The sequence below is a fragment of the Mastomys coucha genome, unplaced genomic scaffold (assembly GCF_008632895.1).
Source record: "Mastomys coucha isolate ucsf_1 unplaced genomic scaffold, UCSF_Mcou_1 pScaffold23, whole genome shotgun sequence".
Lineage (NCBI taxonomy): Eukaryota > Metazoa > Chordata > Mammalia > Rodentia > Muridae > Mastomys > Mastomys coucha.
The window spans coordinates 26,675,302-26,694,313 of record NW_022196906.1 but is presented as its reverse complement, the minus strand read 5'-3'; the positions used below and the strand labels follow the sequence as shown (position 1 = coordinate 26,694,313).

At 42.2% G+C, this 19,012-nt stretch overlaps 1 protein-coding gene across 1 annotated transcript in view; it reads right to left on the bottom strand.

Moving 5' to 3' along the window:
* The window catches only part of Ets1 (ETS proto-oncogene 1, transcription factor), a 123,894-nt gene extending 120,840 nt beyond the window's left edge, over positions 1 to 3,054 (bottom strand). The window contains exon 1 of the mRNA XM_031346016.1: positions 2,942 to 3,054. The gene's annotated coding sequence lies outside the window, so the exon portion shown is untranslated. The remainder of the gene's footprint in view (positions 1 to 2,941) is intronic.
* Positions 3,055 to 19,012: the final 15,958 nt, after the last annotated feature.

The following is a 19,012-nucleotide window of genomic DNA, read 5'->3' as shown; positions in this document are numbered from 1 at the left end:
AGCAATGAATAATTTACAAACTCATCTTTAGAAAGTAGGCCCTCTCCACATTATCCTCCCAGAAACCTAGCAAGATCCAGGCTGCTTCTGTGCATCTTCAAGTTCAGGCTTCCTGCTATTGAAGCCAGGAGCTCAGTGCTCACACTCTCTTGGTTTGGGTCAGGTCTCACCAAGAGCTCACCCTACTGATGTAAATGAAGTGGCCCATGCAGAACACCCCTTGGAACACGCTGAGTGACCTCACAGAAAGTTAGATTGCTCTCTTCTCTCAGGTGGGTGACAGTTCTTAAAAGTTGGCTGCATTAAAAGAGGCTGTAAGGTTACACCCTCAATAGAATTAAGGGGACCAAGGAAGCTCTCCATGTCTAAGTTTTCTTAGGATTAAAGAAACAAGAGTTGCTATAAAATGCCATTAAATTGCTGCCTCACATATTAATGTCACTCAGATACTAAATGCTTTCAATTTCCCATGAAGAAAAAAGAGGGAGAAAAGAAATGAGGGAGGGAGTCCGCCCCAACTTTTGGCACTTACTCATCTCTTCTGCTTTTTGATGTCACTGAGGAATTTGAATACACAATGAGAAAAGGATCATTGTCAGGGGGCTGTGTTTCTGTTTATTGATAAATAAAATCACAAAGCCCACACATAAAACGAAGACACTAAAGTACAGAGGTGGTGGTCTTGAGATGTATTCTCTCAGCAAGGGAGAGGAAGAAAGCCCTAAGAATGACTAGATTTCATCATAGAAATGTATGAAACTGTTCATTAAAAAACATCATCAGAAAAAATTAAAAAAACAAAAACAAAAACCATCATCAGGTTCAGCAGAACTGGAGTTAGGGCTGAAATTTTACCAATATGCTGAGGTGGTGTGGGATGATAGGCAGAAATCTCTATGGCCAGTTCCTGTCCTCACCAGCACTGTTTGGCTTAGCTCAGCTCTTCCTTAGGAACATGCACTCATATACCCAATTTCTTGTAGTATTACTTCAGACTGTTCTGGCCCTGTTGCTTCTTTTCTTTTTCAAAGCTCTATACTACTTAATTATAGACTCCTCTCTAATATAAGCTAGATGGGACACTGAGAATCACCTGTAGTTTAAAGAAAATAAAGCACACTGTGTTCATTCAATAACCTCTCCTCAACTACAAAGACAGCCTCACATAGAGTCCACATGCTCATCCATTTTCTTCATTCCAAAATTCAGCCCTAACCCTCTTAGCTTTTGAACTTCACCATCCCTGGGGAAATTGAATTGGCAATTAGAGGCATGGGCTCTGCAGAGAATCCAAGGTCACAGACTGCCAGGTGCCAGGATTACCCCCATTTCTCCAGACTGGGCTGTAGCACCTCTCAGCACCTCTGGTAACTAGCGCCTGGGTGTAAGGTGCCTGTGAGGCAAAGAGCCCTTCAGTAATCATACTGTGTGCCCCATGTCCCTAGCAGAGGATCCAGGACGGAAGAGGCTAGCGGGCTGAGGCCTGATGTTTGTTATTCCACTACTGATTGCTAAGTATAGAAGTTGTCAATTTACAATTAAAAGCAGCGTGCTTCAAATATTAATATTAATAACTACAATGCCCGGACACATGAAAAGACCTTTTCATCTTCAAAGCACTTCTCACGAATTAACCCCTTACAGCTCTCTGGCCTGGGTTCTGGAACAGCAGGTAAATGAGAACCATAGAGGCCACCCAGCTGCCCCAGGAGGACCGAGCCTGCCAAACCAAAGAGTTTCTTGCTAGATAAAAAAGTCAGTGAAGCAATCCAGACCCCAGCTGATAAAAGAGTTAAAGTGTCGGTAATTTTACAAATCAAACGGAGTGGCCAGAGGTACGGTTCAGGATCTGGATTTCCTGTTGTTTCCCACCCAGTTCCATGCAGCAATACAAAGTAGGAAGGAAAACGGCTTTGGGATGAAAAAAAAAAAAAACAAGGGAACCTTACAATGGAATGTCATGATCTCGCCACCTAGCATCTTTGCACAGTTCACTCAGAAAAGTCAACTTTGAAAGGTGATCTCAGACATCCTTACTGTAACAAGAAGCCCCCACCCCTTGCAAAGGGAAATTTCTGTCCCAACTCCAGCCTCCCCTCAGGGTAGTAGTACAGCTTGGGGGAAGAAAGCCCCTCTGGCCTGGAGACACCACCACAACCAACGACCCACAGAGCCTTACAAAGAATTGGTGGGCTCTTGTAGGACCTAAGTCACAAAGTAAGAAACGACCCAATAGGCTGGCTTTCCAGAAGTTCTTGGCCGGTAGCAATTTCCCCTCTGCGAAAGCAACTCATTAAGTTGCTGTTAAGAGGTGGGGCAGAGAAGATAGTAGACTTCACTAATGATGAAAAAAATAAGAAGAAAAAAGAAATTTTCTAAGCGAGACTACAGTTTTATTTCTCTGAAAGGGTTTGCAAGGGGTATTCAGAATTATGAAATGTCATTTTGAGAGGATCTACAATGTGTGCTTTTGGGGGTGGGGGAAGGGGACAAGAGTCTTGATTTTTAAGCTTATCTAATGAGAGTAGGGAATAATTTTGAAAAATATTGTTAAACAATAGGATATGTGAATAGGCAAAGATGAAAGGACGAGGAGGAGGAGGAGGAAGAAAAGAAGGAGGAGGAGGAGGAGGAAGAGAAGAAGAAGAAGAAGAAGGAGAAGGAGAAGGAGAAGGAGAAGGAGAAGGAGAAGAAGAAGAAGAAGAAGAAGAAGAAGAAGAAGAAGAAGAAGAAGAAGAAGAAGAAGAAGAAGAAGAAGAAGAAGAAGAAGAAGAAGAAGAAGAAGAAGAAGAAGAAGAAGAAGAAGAAGAAGAAGAAGAAGAAGAAGAAGGAACAGCTGTATTCTGAAAGTCTCACAATTTACCCTTTAATTCGTAAAATTTGGGGGTGGGGGAGGAAAAGTGGAAAGAAAGTTTCCGACAGACACTCAGCCCTCACTTACTAATTTGCTGGAGAGCCGGGTGAAGAATGGAGTGAGCTTCACGAAGGTCTGCCGCTCTTTCCAGCTACTACCTGCGGGAATCCTCGGCTCCCGGGCTAAAGAGGATGCAGAGACCATAATACTCCTAATAGAGCTGCCTTCTGAAATGGGGGGTGTGGTCAAGCTAGGGAACCAGAAGAGGCGGTATTCCGTCAGCCTCTGGCACCAAGGCAGTGGTCGCCAGGGCATGCACTGTGATCTAAAGGGGAGCTGTTTGTGGCAGCGCTAAATTCCACCTGATTAGTTTTATCCTTCTAGTGATGCTTCGACTAAATATAACTGAGCTGGGGCAAAGTGCACAAGGGTGCTGAGCCAAAGAGGGGTTGGGGAGGAGGGAGAGAGGGAGGAAGAGAGGGAGGGAAGTAGAGAGAGGGGGAGAGGGAGGGAGAGAGAGAGAGAGAGTGCGCACGGGCGCCAGCTCCTTGGGATGCACCAGATTGGTGCTCTACTGGACATGTGACTACTGCCCGACTTGGCTTGACTTTCTCAGTGGAATTGTGTTCACCTAGGCCATGGATCATGGAGCAGGGGGTCCTGCAAAATCACTCAGGGGACTGTCTCCAGTAGGATGCCTGTCACCCACTCACCTACTTAGGTTTCTTGTTACTCCTTATTAACCTGATGTGTGAAGTATGCATTGTTCACATTGGGCATGCACTGAGAAACACATCTGTAACATCAGTAAGCATCACAGCGTATTTCTTTGCAAAATAAGCAGATTTTTGCTCAGATCACATCAGAGGATCTCACTGTTCTCCACTCACTAGCGTGGATTAAATTGCTGTCATGTTTCCCTGACTGTATGTCAAAAGAAGTTGGCAAAAAGCAAAGTTAGGGGCTCCAAAAAGTAAGGCATCTCTTCTAAGCATGGTTCCATGTGATCCTGGCCACAGAAGTGCGGGTGGCCCTCATGGCTTCAGGTGTGCCTGCCACAGAGGAACATTAGTGGATTCGATTTGTCTATGATGTAGAGATTAAAAGGAAGAAATATTCACATGTGTCTCATTTTAAGAAAACATACGTAATATGAAAGTCTTAAGCGACTCTAGGTAAACATACACAATTTCTCTTCTTCACTTAAGGGGGCTGATGATAATGTTGCAGTGAAATCTCATTTCTATGAATAGAGAAAAACTGGAAAAGTTTATATCGCCTGTAGTTCCAAGACTTTTGCCCTAAGATTCCATTTATGTTGAGTAATGGATGAGTCAAGATTTTCACAATTGCTTTCTTTCCTTCTTAATGAAGACAGAACTACTCCATTTGAAATTCCATAAAGATCCAAAATGTCATTCAGGAAACCATCATGTTTATCCATCGCTAGTAACACAGTTCCGATTAGCTTGCGGCTAACACGGGATCTAATGCTCATGATCCCCTCCTGTGTATTAACATGACGTGAGTGAAAGCCCTGCTTCACTATTGACTATATCAGTCAGTTTAGTTTAATCAATGTTGGCACCAGGCACTGGTCTTAGCAGTGGGAATCTATCCAGATCACATTACTGTGGGAAGAGAGACACAAACATCAACTATTTCCAGAAAGCATAACCTGGGCTGTGAGAGAAGTCTCTGGAAGCTTCAGCTTGCCCCCTCAATCCCAGTCTGTTCTGGTGTGCTGCCCAGCTTAAACCTGATCAATTAAATCCATCACAACTGGGAAAAGTAACTGTCAATGTATGCTCTATCAAAGTGTAGAGTGTAATTATTGAGGGGCTTTTTGCCTTGTACTTGTCTAGTAGAGTTCATACAAAGTCAGCCTTTAGGACCTTAGCCTTACCCTCGGCTGTACCTGTCCTAGTGCAGAAGAGAATAGAACAGAAATCCAAATGGTGCAGAAGCCATTGCTAGCATAATGTGCCTAGACAATGGATGCCCAGGAAGACAGCATAATTTATTTTAGATAGCGTCTTCAAAAATACAGCATTGGGTAGATACCTATATACAAAAGAAAAAAATAATGAAGCTGGACACCTACCTTTTGGAAACAGTTTGCTGGATAAGCAGGAAGATCTAAGTTCAATCCCCAGTGCCCACAGGAAAGCTGGCTATGACAGGAAAGTCTCTGGAGTTGGCTGGCCAGTCAGTTTGGCTGCATTGACAAGCTTCAGGTTCAGAGAAATGCAGTCCAGATGATCCTAAATCAAATGTCTCCTGTGTATTAACATCACTTGGAAAGACAAGCCATTCTTTGGTACTGGCTCCATCAATGTTTAATAGATGTGTGCATCATGCACTCTGGTAAACTCAAAGAATAGAACAAGGTATCACTGGTGTGGGAAGCGATACACATAAGAGAGAGACATATATGGTTTTTTTGTTTCTTGTTTTTTGTTTGTTTGTTTTTTTTTTTTTTTTTTTTTTTTTTGAGACAGGGTTTCTCCGTGTTGTCTTAGCTGTCCTGGAACTCACTCTGTAGACCAGGCTGGCCTCGAACTCAGAAATCCATCTGCCTCTGCCTCCCAAGTGCTGGGATTAAAGGTGTGTGCCACCACTGCCCTGCAACATACATGTTTTAAAAAATGGTTGAGGAAGACATCTGATATCAACCATACCCATGCAGTTTCTGAGATGTTATGATAATAAGATGTAAGCTACAATAAGAAACAATCACTCTGTCTCTATTTGTATTAAATAAACCTTACAGGAACAAGTGCTGCTATTACACAGATGGCCCAGAGCAAAGAAAAATGATCCTCCAGAAGACCTTATGAACTAAGGCAAGGGAGGTCGCCCCGGTTGCTAAAGTTCTGGCCTGCCATGTAGGAAGTCCTAGGATCAACCCATTGCACTACATACACCTGGTATGCTGACTTACACCTAAAATCCAGAAGAAAAGAGGGAGTGATGGCTAGGAGCATGGGCTCCACATTCCATAGAGACAGCTCCCTGACAAAAAAAAAAAAAAAAAAAAAAAAAAAAACCCGCAACGTCAAGGAGAAAGTATTTAGCTCGCAATTCCAAGCGACAGTCCTCTGTGCAGAGAAGTCAAGAACCCGAAGCATCTAGTCACATCAACACCCGCAGCCAAGAGGCCAGAGAAATGAGTGCATGCATGTGACTGCTCCACTAGCCTTTCTCATTCATGTGGGCCAGCCCATAAAATGGCACCACCACCCTCATCCAGGGTTGGTCTTCTCTACTACTCAACTGATTCAGTTTTTAGAAAGTCCCTCACTAGGAGGCTCGTGCCAATCTGATGGGGAACATCCCTCCTTGCGATCTTCCTACTAGATTCTAGCTTGCACCTAGTTGACAATTAAAGTGAATTATCATAGAGAGTTATGTGAGAAACCCATAAGGAGCTGTTGCCCCACAACTGAAAGCTTATCGGTTAGCTGAAGTAAGTGAGGTCAATGTAGCGCAGACCCAGCTGAGCTTAGTAGTGCCTGTGTGGATTTCTAGTGCAATGACCTGCAAGCTATGTCTCTTTACATTGTGAAGATGCCATTTCCCCTTTCTCATGCTTATAAACTACCAAGCAAGTCAATACCTCCTAAAGAAGAAAAGTAAGTTCATGGGCATAACGTGTGGTGAGGGCCTTCAGTCCTTCCCCACCAATCTTGTCTTATTTCTACCCCAAGCCCTAAAAGGTGAGAGCCCTGTCCCAGCAGCTTATAGTAGTTCTTTATGACACTTTCCACATAGAAAGTTAACTGTCAAATGGGGGACACCAATGTGTTTAAGGAAACCCCAAGCAGACATTAATAACTTACAGTACCTAGCGTATTACCTCATTTCTTCCCGCTCATTTAAGAGGGAACTGCCTCTGTTGATGGAAGACGCCCTTTACACAGGAAGTGACAACTGAACAGAATATCGAAACAGTACAGGTAAAATCCAGACTCCATTATAGGCTCAGTTTGTCACCAAATATTGAAGGCCGCAGAAGGATAAGATAAAAGGAAACCGAGGAGCAGAGAACCTTTGTTTAGTCACACTGGGGCTCTGGAACCTCTTAGCCTGTACTTTGTAATGAATCGCTCTCTTTCACATGATCAAAAGCTGAGCTCCTGTCCTGAGCCTCCATTTGTAACTGGTGGCTCACATGTGTGTGCCCACATCTGGAAGCCAGGCGCTCTTCCCTCTGTGTGTGCCAGAAAGCCTATCTGAGGGGAAAATGGACTCCTTGGCATTGTCCTCCGGGACCTGATAAATTGTCGCACCCTTCTTGTCTGCACCAACTTTCTGTTTTGAACTTCTTTTCTGTAATATGAAGTGGGCTGGGGACAGGGTCCCAGATGGATCTCCTACAGAGCAGATTGGATGAGGTCTGCCTATGCTTCTCACACCAGGTCTGTCCTGGTTGGTGAGCAGTCTTTGGAGCCCACAGACTCAGAATAAAGGCAATGGCTGAGTGCTGGCTATCTAGTATCCCCTCAGAGTCCCATCTCTCACCACCTCCTTCTTTAGCCCCTATTTCTTCCCCTGTACTTCTGTCCTCCTTGACTCTTCTCTGTCAAAATATCTCTCACTTTTTCACACTGTCATCCTAACTCACAGGATACCTTTGGTCTCGTTGACAAGATGAACATATGGTTGTGACATCTACAAACTAGTAGGTTATAGATTCAAAACCAAGAGTCTCCACCTGATAAAGATTAGATCATAGCATAATTTTCTAGAACACATTGAAGGCCTAACTTCAGCTAGTCAAGTCTCAGCCTCTTCCCATGTTACCATGGGCAGTTTACTTACCACTGCTGGTCTTCCTTTTCCTTATATAGAATTATATAGAGGTCTTCCTTTTCCTTATATAGAATTATTATATAATTATATAACACTGTGAGATTACTATGAAGGTTAGAAAAATCTATGAGTACTATATATTGAATTAAATACTCAAAATAAAGGTTGTAGCTATTGATTAGTGTTAAGGCCAAAACCAAGACTCTGCTGCTTGTTATCCCATTCCTGCAGACTTCCTGCATATCAGAGGAAAGCATGGGCTGCCTGCCTCCTGGCTGCATGCTGGGCTGCTAATCACGACAGGAGAGGCTGGTTCAATGCCCAGAAAGATAATTAAGATGTGCTTGCTAGAGAAGGCGTCCTGGATCTGGCAGACAGCAGAAGCTAAGCCTTGGTGGCTTACACAGGAGAATGTGAACTGCCTTTCTTTAGAAATCGTCCACTGATTGTAGCCTGAGCCCAATCTCAAAGTTAGACCTTCCCAAGACACCAAAAACAGGGCCAACTCTTTGGGTTTCCCTAGCAGCCTGCTTTCACTGGAGAACACTAAAACCATTCATGCAGTCCTTAGTGGATAAAAATGATCTTCCAACTTTCCATCTTTGGTTGGGAAGCTGCAAGGGATTCTGTGAACACTCTGGGCTCTCCTTTTTCCAGGGTTTGTGGGAAGTGGTAGCCTAAACTCCGTGCCTTAAGCATCTCCTCCCCGCATGGACTTAGTATCATCTGCTCAGAAAAAAATGCTTCTCAGATCAGAAACACAGTGACCAAGACTTCTGAAGCTAAGAGTGTGCAAGATGGAAATCATCCTTGGGATCTGCAACCTCAGCATCTCTCAAGTAAATACACAAGACTGAAAGCTGATAAGGCTGTCACATACCTTCAAAGTGACATGGGTCAGCTTACATTCGAGAATCAGTGTCCCCTGAATGCTCATCTAGGACGAGGCTAGCTAAATAGTCACACTAAAAAAGCAAAGTCATAATTAAGCTGATCTATTGTTGGAACAAACTCTCCATTTTCACACCCAAACCAATGGACCTCCCTGTATATTTCAGGCCCAGTAGACCAGAGAGGAGAAAGAACACCAATTCACTCCAGAAAACTCACCATAACTTTGGCCATCCCCTAAGTATAGTAACCACAGCCATGAGAGCGCTGAGAGATGTACAGACACCTTTTTTTCAGACTGCTAATGAGGTCATTGTACTGGCTTGGGACTGATGAATGATTGGAATTGGATGAATTTGGTTTTGAGCCCTTTTAGAATATCATTCAACCAAATGCCAGGTTTGTTGCTGACATCTTTATCTTCCATATTTCCCTTTCTTCTTGAACAGAGCAGAGACCATTTCTGCGCTCGGGTACTTGAGAAGACAAGCTAAGAAGATCCAGATGTCTCACGCTCTTGTATCTGGCATCAGCCTGAGTTCTGCCTCCACAAGGAAGAGATGATCTTCAGCCATTGCTCTATCCTATCTCTCTAGGTTCTGCCTTCTCATTACAGGTTTCCACCACATACTATTTCCTTCTAAAAATGAAAATATACATTTTCATTGCTTGTGGAAAAAGCAGGAAGAAATGGATTAGTCTTTTTATCATTGTTCCTTCAACACTTATCCTGTGTCCTTGCCTGAAATCCAAAGAAAGGCTAAATAAATATTTGATAGATGGACAGATCAGTGGATGAATGAGTGGATGGATGATGGATGGAGGATTGTGTGGATGAATGGATAAATCTATTAATGGGTGGCTAGGTGGACAGATGAATGGTTTGATGGATAAAGGGATAGACATGATTATTTGAATGTTGGATGTACAGAACCTAACATGTAATTATTTCTTAACTTGTGGTGCTAGGAATCAAACCCTGGATTTTGGAGACACTGAGGAAATATTCCCACACTGAGCTGCACCTGGGGCGCCTGGTTTTAGTCCTTTGATCTTTTAATTACTTCTGCTGGTGTCACATAACATAATACCACACTCTGGCAGCCTTGGTCACCTTTGGTAGACACCATAAAACTTTTGCACAATGAACTATTTCCCCCCAAGCAACACACACACAAAAAATAAACCTGTCAGGAGAATAACTTACCTTTTATGTAGCACAAAGTAAAGAGATGACAATTGACCAGAAAATGCAGGCTGTGTAAACAGACAGAGTGAGTCACCACCCTTTGGGTTGTTATCAGGGCAGCTTGGTCTCCATCTGGTCTGGTATTCCCTGATTCTTTAAGACCTTGTCTGGATACATCCTCCACTTTATTTTTCCTTAAGGAGGAGTAACATAAAAGAAACTGTGATTTGGAGGCTATATAATCTTCATTGGAAGCAATTTCTGTGAAGTTTTCTTTTCTTTTCTTTTTCATTACTATGACCCTTGAAAGAAGGTAGGTGGTATGGTTTCTCCACATTCCACTGTTTTAGTTGAGACGGAGACAATGTGTCCACCACCCACAAAGTTGGCCAAGAGGCAGTTTTTCAGTGTCTCTTGAATACCTTTATTGGCTGTTTAGTGTTATGAAGGTCATAGTAGTGACCACAGTGACCTGCAGCCAAAAGCCAAATGGTGTCTGGAGGAGGGGCTGAATCTCACACAGAGCACTTTAGCCTTTGGCTGGCTCCATGCTTGCTACGGAGCTGTCTAAATTGGTACAGCATGGCTTCACTTTTGAGTTCCTTTTCCATGAGTTTGAGGTCTAAAAGCCACCTGAGCTTTGTTAGTCCTGTTAGGACTTGTTACTGGCTACAGAGCACACTTCATAGTGAGCATGTGGCGAGCAATGGTATCCTGGTCCTGATTTCAGAGTGGGACAGAATATGGAGAATAAGGCTTTGGCTATAAAAGCCAGTGGTTTATGAGCCCTTCTGCCCCCCAAGAGCTTTTTAAAACCAACTAAGGAAAGTCACATACCTTTGAATTCAAGTCTTATACCAGCCAGAAGTGTCTTAAGCCACCAACAATGCTGACCTTGTTCTCTGTGACCAACTCATGATTAACTAAGTTCTTGCCTCATCATTTGAAGACACTGAGCAAATCACCTCCTGTCATTTCCTACCCTAGCTCATCCTTGGCTGAGGTACAATACAATGCCTGGAGTACTTTTAATTTTTTATTTTAGTGGCATTAAAAAAAAAAATAGATGGGGGCGGGGGTGGACCAGATGGCTCAGTGGGTAAAAGAGCTTGCTGTAGAAGATGGATTGGAGTCTAGAAGTCACAATAGGAGGAATGAGAGAACAAATTCATGAAAGTAGCCCTCTGATCGCCATGCCCATGTACCTGCTCCCACCATGTCATATGAAATAAAATAAAATGACAAAAACCCCACACTTTTGAAATTATGAGTGTTTGGATAGTAGATACTTCTGAAAAGGGAAAAAAGGATAGAACAGTAAAAGCAAAAACTTTTTAAAAGTGTAATTTCCTTGTGCACTAAGCAGGCACGATATTCCGATGGGTCAGAGACATAGAAGGCTCTAGGGAACGTCTACTATTCAAGTGATCAGAGTGCAATCGCATGTCTATGTAGACATTATGATCTTCCCTTAAACATCACTTTCCCTTTCCGAGACTAAGAGTCAATGACTTTTTCTCTTGTTTTGTGATGCTCGGGATATAGAGGTGGCATCTGGGGCTTTGACCATGCTAGACAAGCTGCTGGCCTAGAGCCCTGGCCTCAGAGATTCTGTTCTCCAATTCCAAAGCAACCTGGTCTTCTACTTTTTTTTCTTCAATTTATTCTTTTGTAAACTAAAAGTAGAACGTGTCAATTATTTAAAAACTGGAAAACTAGAAAATGTCAAGACCAGAAGATCCAATGAATCTCTTATTCCTCATCTAGAGTGGGCAGTGATAATGTAGGAGTTGCTACTACGTCTTTCCTACATGAATAAGTATTATGTTTCATTCAATAAAACAGATCTCACTGCAGGTGGCATTTTAATGTACTTTTTCTTAGTCATAAATCTTAACTATAAAGTCTGTCTTTCACAATAAATTTTTTTAAAATACCTGCCTGAAAATTCTCATGTATCTTCCTCTAAAGCTAGAAACTGAGACCAGTACAGTGCTCTATGCCATACAGACACTTTTAGCAATGAGATAGATCACAAGACTGGATTTAACTGATGTCTTCACTAACAATCTTTGTGTTAGAAATAAGGTCTCTCTCTGGTCATTGTGCTTCTCTATGAAGTAAAGAATTACAGAGTTAATTTTGTAAACATCTTCAATGTGAGACTCACGGTGCATCTGCTGTATGCTCCCCGGGCTTAACTGCCTCTCCTTCCTTGGTGTGTACCATATGATTTCCTATTTCACTTCTTTCTTTCACTTGTTTGCCTTTAATATTTTCCACTTCCTTATCTCTGAAACAATGAAATGCAATGCCTTTTATCTTCTCCGTGGAAGATGGGTGACTGGATGATTCCACCACTCTGTACCCTGGGTTCTAATCTTCTAGAAAAGAGAGCTCTGCTCTGCACTTCAGGGACTGAGGCAGGTTCTCTTTCATGAGCTCTTGGTGTCAGCTGAATGCCTCTGAGGTCCTTCTAGCAGGCTCCAGCACAGAGAGACTAAGAAGAATTAAAAGCACATTTCCTTTGGACCAGAAAAGTCCATCTTTTCTCTCATCAAAGAACCAGCTAAGATTGTATTCCACATCGTGAAGAGCCTTGAAGAGACTGAAATTTCCACCATAGACTCTGAACGCAGAAGGGAGACTCAACTTGCCTGCAGTTTAAAATGCAGAATTCCTAGAATTCCTAGAATCCGATCTTGTTTGTGGAATGATAGAACTATATTTTAGGTTGCCTGAAACTCCAATGTATAATTTCTGCACTGCTTAGTTCCTGAGACATCATGCCCATGCCTCACAAGATAGATTCCCTCAAGCCCCAGTCCCCCTAAGTTATATAAAGATAGTTTAATGCAGGTATGGAGATCAGGTACAGGTTGCATATCTCTCAACTCTGACAGTCTGTGAACCTCAAAAACGCTAGTATCTCCCACCACAGATTCCTCTAGAGCATATCCACAGACAAGGTACAGAGAGGCTTCTGGTGTTTTGCTTTTGTCATGAGTTCCGCCCAGCCTGGGACTTGCAATTCTGGTATGATGTGGGGAGAGTCTGAAGGACACAGCCCCAGCACATCTTATTATCTCAGAGGATGCTGACTCCCAAGTGTCAGCAAGTGGGATTCTGGAGAATGGTGATATCCAACCAATAAGCATCTATTATGAGGCAGTTTCTGCTTTACTATGTCCCTCCTGGCTTCAGCAGTGTCACCAAACGCAGCAATATTGGATCCAGCTATATGCCACACCCTTCCTGCTGCCTGTACTCTCAGCCAAAGATCTATTCTCTGTTAAGATGTTGAAAATTAAAATGAGCTAATGGAGAGAGAGAGAGATTGCACTTAATGTGAAGGGGTTTGTACATGAAAGGCATTGGAGATGCTGTTTGTGGCCACTCAGATGAATCCTGCCTTGTCTCCTTGCAGGAGCCTGTTACAGTATCTCATTGTTGGAACTGTGACTGCCAAATAATACACCAGCATCACACAGTTTGGACTGATGGATAAACACTACTGGGAAGCATATTTCAGAGCAAAATGATGAAGAGCTTTTGAACATCTAGAGAGCCTTTGAACTGTTGGAGCTGTTCAAACAGAAATGAGTAGCTAGGAAAACCCTGGGTGGGCAGAGACAGTGTTGCCTGAGCAGCTGGCAGGATGTTGTATATAAGGTTCCTGCACTACGGTTCCAGCCAGGCTAGGAATCTGTGAGTCTAGTACTGAGCCAATCTCCTAGGATGCTTTTTAAATATGTAAAGGGCTGAGATGTAGACTAGGAAGTATTTCACTTTAAATTAACCAACAAGAGCCAATTGATGAGTACCAAAGGGAGACTAACTTTGGCACAACCCAGGAGAATAGCCAACCATCTAGAAATGATATTTACTTTATTTAAGCCCACAGAGATGCAACTTTTGAAGAATGACACAATGGCAGCTAATCCACTGGTGTAATCCACGGGTCCCATGTTCCATATGCCATTTCTGAGAATGCAACATGTACCTGGTGTCCTGGTTGGATTTTTATTGTCAACTTGACACAACCATGGGTCATTCGAGAAGAAGGGGTCTCAATAGAAGAAATATCCAGATCAGATTGGCCTTTGACCATACCTTCATAGAATTGTATTCATGTTAATTGACACAAATGGACTTAACTCACCACAGATGGTGTCAGCATTGGGCATGTGATCCTTGCTTGTTTAAGAAAGCTGACTGAGCATACATGGGAGGGACTAAGCCAGTAATCTGTGTTCTCCATGGATTCTGTTTTGGTTCCTGCTTGATTTCTAGTCCTTACTTCCCTTGATTATTGATCAGTTGTTAGCTGGAAGTGTAAGCTAAATAAACTCTTTTCTCTCCAAGTTACTTTTGGTCACGGTATTTATCACAGCAATAGAAGACAAGAATACTGGGCAAATGGGTAGTTTAAGTCAAAAGAAAGTCCTTTCCCATAGTCTTCTTCATAACTCCTCCCTTCCTTAGACTCTGACACACAGGTAAATTACAATCATTGTATCTGGACTACTCTTGAGCTTCCATAAAATAGGTTGAGTTTAAAACAAAACAAAGCAAAACGAAATCTCTTGATTGAAATCCATTTGTTGGTGGGCTCTGCACATGGGTTCTGCCATTGGACATGTTCTCCTTCTTGTCCCCATATCCAACTTATATTCGGTCTTCCCCCTCTCCTCCTCTTCTTCTTCCTCTTCCTCCTTATCTTCACCCTTCAGAGGGTACCACATCACCATCTCTGCTAACTCAGTATTCACATTCCCAGTTCACACCCCAGGCACCTTGTGTACACATCGGAGCTGTGATCACTGCCTTGCTCATGACTTACTCCTTCACATTCAGGGCAAGAATTTTGCCTTTCTTATCTTGCATTGTCACAATTTCACCTGATGTATGGTCTTCAGGAAATTCTAAGTATAACATATTTGCTTAAAAATACAAGCATGCTAGGTACAGTCATGCAACCATTAGAAAAGTGTACTTTTAGTTTTATTTAAGAACCTTCAAGGTTAGTTGCAAATGGAGTCCCTTGTGGCACCAAATAGAACAGAATGTGAGTATCTTAAAACTTTAGACATAGTTAAGATTCTCTCAAGACATAATTTGTGGCCACAGTGAAAAAGACAGAGAGCAAGGATGCTTCGGCTCAAAAGCCCTTGCACTTACCCTTCCTACTACCAGTGTCCAGGATTATCTCCCTCACTTAATATATAGCACATGACAGTAACTTATGAGGTTACCTGACTACCTCACAGACGATAAAACCGTCCATCTTTGATATAGGGAAATCAGGACCCCTTTGGATATTCTTAGTCTCATTAATAAAATGATTCAAGAATGGACTCAAATGGAAATACCAGGACAATTTTATTAGACTTTAGGAGGAAAAACAAACAAAGCTCACGCTGGTGAGCTGCAAAACCTCTGCCACTGCCCAGAGGAGGAGCATAGAAGAGAAAAAAAGAAAAAACCATGACTGGAGTGGAAAGAAGGTCAGACACACAGCCAACAGGCAGCCTCATGGTGGTGGAGAGGAAGCGTGTTCCTTTGGGTCACAACCCCTTTGGGAGTCATATATCAGATATCTGACATATCAGATATTTACATTATGATTCATAAACAGTAGCAAAGTTACAGTTATAAAGTAACAACAAAAACATTTTTATAGTTGGGATTCACCACAACATGAGGAACTGTATTAAAGGGTCACGACATTAGGAAGGTTGAGAATCACTTCAAAAGAGGGAGGAAGTCCAAAGCTGGGGGAAAGTCCAAGGAGTTAGGAAAGCATGCTTGCAAAAGAGATAGAAAGAAGAAAGGGCAATGGGTTTGAATAAGTCAGAAAAGCAGCAGACTTAGGACTGTCATATGGGTGTGATCTGTAAGGGAAAGTACAATGTAGTACCAATGGGCTAATTATTCCCCCTATCTCTTTAACAGGGCTTAAGGTGAGCTCACCTTCCCAGGGGTGTCCCCTTAGACAAAGTGATTGAACCAGCCCAACTGGAATGCTTGGTCTCCACCCAGAGAATCTGTGCTCTGGACCAGGAGTTTTTTTCCACACATCCCCATCTCCTTTCTCCCCATCCTACCTACCTGCTTTATACACACAGTCTATACCATGTACCATTATGTGACACACAACATTTTCACTTGTTCATTTATTTATTGACAACCCAGCCATTAAAAGAAAAGAACCTTTGTGGGCTTCACTTTTATCCCAGAACAAGAAGCCATTTACTAAGCAAGTGACTGGAATTGAATTGATTAATTGTGAAAACTAAAAAGTAAGATAACCCAATAAAAATTCAAGTGAATAAACAGGAGCCAAGGAAGTCTCTTGGAGCAAAAAGTAAATGTGTGCAGAGGTATGGAATGTTAAATGATGTAAGTTAGGAGACAGAAGATGAGTGTAGGAGCTCCAGCACTTACCTCGTAGTTCCCAGCAAGGAAGAAGATAAAGAGGAAAAAACAGTAGAAGAACCCTGAAGAAATTCACCTCCTTGTAACTGAAATTTCATCCAGACCTAGGCAAACATACAAAAACCTTTCAGGAACAAGCTGGGACATTACCAACAACAACAGGAAGGGAATAAGATGGACAGCAGCCTACAGATTGTCAGGACTTGGCATTAGAGGACAATAAAGCCAGGTCTTAAAAAGCTTTAAGAAGTATTGTAAAGTATTGAAACTTTAGCTGTCAACCAGGTGCAAAAAATAAAAAATATTTTCAGACTCAAAAATAAAAAAGCATAAATATTTCCCTCCAGCGAAACCTTTCTGGGGAAAACAAAGTGTAGTCTAATGAAATGAAATGGAATCAAAGTTCCCTTTGAGGTCTATGAAACTGTGGGAACTCTTCAGACAGATGAGCAAGAGGTAGAAAAGGAGGTGTTTCCAATCAGAGCATCAGATTATGGAAAGAACAGAGCTAACCTGTAATTTAAAAGTTGGATGGAAGCTGAAAGCTTATCCTGCTTCAAAACAAAGAAAGCCCAGGGAACACAAAGGCTGAGACAGACAGCCATGTATGGAGAATGTAGTCCGAGGTTAGCCACCGCAATATGCAAGACAGAAGCTGCACCTAACCTTGAAACTTGGAAAAATTTTCAATGGTCTGTAGTTTCAGTGGCACAAAATCATGCCTTGCCTTGTAAAGTCTAGGTACATGATTTAGTTCTACAGTTTATTAACTTAATATGAGGGCATCATCTTAGCACAAATTTCAGCTTTTAGGATAAGTCTATAGATAAAGCAGAAATGACTTAATAGCACTTATAAAATGGAGTGAAAACTTAACCTTGGTAAGTAAGATAAGTAGATATTTGTAAAATGATGAAGAAAATGATGTTGCTAATTTCTTTGTTTTACTTGACATGAAGTCAGATTTACTATTTAATAAAAATGAAGGTATGGTATTCAAAGTTATAATGAGAACAACAGTGAAAATAAATGTGGTTTAAATGGAGACCTTCCAGGACTGTGTCCCACTCTAGAACTAGAAATATTAATTAACTTACACATTTTTCTATCATTTGCTCTGCTTGACTTCATTATCTAGATTTCTCTTTTCTTCTTTCTTCCTTCTTCCATCCCTCTTCCCATCTCTTTCTTTTACCTTTATAATCTTTTTTTTTTATCAAAAAGAACTGCTGATTTTCCTTTTTGTGTGTGTAAAGTGTGTACCTGCAGGAGTTTATAGGCATCATGTGCATGCAGAAGCCCACAGAGGCCAGAAGAGAACATGCCTGGGACTGTAGTCACACACAGGTGTGAACAGCACATGTGAAGGGACTGGCTTTCAATTCTAGACACCTCAGGAGCAACTTCTCAACACAAAGGAGCCATGTTTGTTCTGCTTAGGCTGGCTAGAATCCCTTTAATGTGGCTTCAGGAACCAATCCAAGTTTGAGAGCAGTAAAAGCTCTAACTGCTAAGTAATCTCTCTAGTCCCTTAGTCTTTTCTTTTTTTATCAGAGGAGATTATTTGTACAGAAGACATGGTGATCTTCCTTACAGTATCATTATTTCAAGATCAAATCATTAGGAACACCAAATTTCCAAAAATGAAAAATTTGATTTTCTTTTTCTGGTATAATTTATAGGGAGGTCATGAGAAGTTCCCTGTAAATTACAAAACAGAAGAGTATATTTACCTCTGGAATCTAAAGGAAGGACAGTGTCAGAGCTCAGGGAATGAAAATGTTTGGGGTTTGGTTTTCGTTTGCCTCGCCCCTGTGGATTTGGTGTTGTTGTTGTATTTTGTTTGTTTTGGGGCTTATCTTTCATTGTTTCATTTTTGAGACAGTGTATTTCATAGCACAGGCTAGCCTCCAACTTGGTGTGTAGCTGAGGATAACTCCACACCCTCACGCCTTTATCTTCAGCGTGCTGTGATTCACCATACTACACACACACACGCACACAGTTTTAATATATTTCTACACATCATTCTTCTCATTTTGCTGTGGCATTCTTGCCCATTATGTTCTGCTTCTTTGTTCAGCGTCCCAAGGAACCCTGGGCTTGGGAAGGCAGCTTTTTGCTGAAGTTGTTTTCTGCTTTCTTGATATAGAAGCCGGCCACACTGTTCGAATGTAATTGTGGCATGCAAGTGAATGTGACAAACACTCAAGCAACTGTATGGAGTAGCCGAATCAGACTTCCAAATCTTCTGAGAAATTGCTGACTGGTTGCGCACTCTGTGGCCGCCTGCCCGCCTACGCAGCTCACAGCTACCTCACAAACAACCAGGTAGGGCGGGGTGCAGGATGGGGAGCTTCCTCTGCAGATGTCTGCAGATCCAGCCTCATCCTTCCTAGTGTAAAGATGTGTTGCCAGGCTCCAGGTACCCACCCATCCTCTGGCATGGGACTCGGGGAAGAGAGGCGTGAATGGAGGATGGTACACCACAGCATCCCGTAAAATTTCTCGCTCCCCCACAAGCAAGGATGCCCTCTGTTCAGAACAAAAGCAGTTCCAGTTGCTCCCCTTGTAGTGATGGGGTATGTTGGGTTGGAGATTGGGAGTGGACAGGAAATATTGAGAACGCGGAAAACAAAAATGATGTGTGTAACTCCTCATCTGGTAAGCCAGCGTTCCCGTTGCCTGCATTTATAATATTAAGGGGAGAAAATTACAAGTAAAGTAGTCAGTGAATTGGTATGAATCAGATCTTTGTTCTTCATAAAATCCTGTATGGAAGGCTGAGCACAGGCTCCTTGTTGACTTGTAGCATCAGTTTTATG